The following is a 1263-nucleotide window of genomic DNA, read 5'->3' as shown; positions in this document are numbered from 1 at the left end:
TATCATTTTAAGTCGAAAAACATTAAGTTTTAGGTCGTAAATATTGCGTTTTAGGTCGTAAGAACATTGTAAACATCGAGTTTTAGGTCGTGAACATCATAAACATCGCGTTTAAGGTCGTAAAACATCTGAAATATTGCGTTTCATATCGTAAACATCGTGTTTTAGGTCATATACATCATGAATATTGCGTTTCAGGTCCAAAACATTGAGTTTTCGGTCGTAAACATCGTAAATATTGTGTTTTAGGACGTAAGCATCTAGTTTTAGGCCGTAAACATCGTGTTTTAGGTCGTAAACATCGTGTTTTAGGTCGTAAACATCGTGTTTTAGGTCATATACATTGTAATTATTGCGTTTTTGGTCCTAAACACAGTCTTCGGTTGTAAACATCATAAACATCGAGTTTTATGTCGTAAAGAACGTTATCTGCTCGTACGTCTTCAAACCTCTCTGACGTAAAAACACTTTTAAATAAAAAAATGGTGACGTCACAGTTTCTTTAAAGCGTAAATAAAATGAGATGAAATAAGAATAAAAGGACGTCTTTGGTCTAATTCTAACACCAGAGAAGAAGAAGATGAAAGGATGAAGGAGGTGTGATGAACGCTTGTCAGATTAACTATCATTATACTCAGTAAACGTGTAAAGGTCAGTGGTTATTAACAGCAGGGCCTGAGGACTGTGTGTGTGTGTGTGATTTCTGTCATAAACACTGACCTTGTCAGGACCAGTACAGTCCTCATGGAGACCAGAACCTGGTCCTAATGAGGAAGAACTGGTGAAGATTAGGACTAAGATTTGAATTGTGGTTACGGTGAAGATTAGGGTCGGTCACGGTTAACTGGTTATGGTTAAAGTTAATGATGAGGCTTTGTTTAGTGTGTGTGTGTGTGTGTGTGTGTCTGTGTGTGTGTGTGTGTGACTGACACAGTGTGAAGACTCATGTCTCACCTTTCTGCTCTAAATGTCAAACAGCTCATCATCACTGTTGTCATCGTCATCGTCCCCGTGAGGATTTTGTTTTATTTAATCTGGTCTGTTGTGTTTAAATCTGGTTATTAATCTGGTCTGTTGTGTTTAAATCTGGTTATTAATCTGGTCTGTTGTGTTTTAATCTGGTTATTACTCTGGTCTGTTGTGATTTAATCTGGTTATAACTCTGGTCTGTTGTGTTTTAATCTGGTTATTACTCTGGTCTGTTGTATTTAAATGTGATCTGTTGTGATTTAATCTGGTTATTAATCAGGTCTGCTGTATTTA

Source organism: Microchirus variegatus (genome assembly GCF_963457635.1).
Source record: "Microchirus variegatus genome assembly, chromosome: 2".
NCBI lineage: Eukaryota > Metazoa > Chordata > Actinopteri > Pleuronectiformes > Soleidae > Microchirus > Microchirus variegatus.
Note: the sequence above shows the minus strand (reverse complement) of the source record.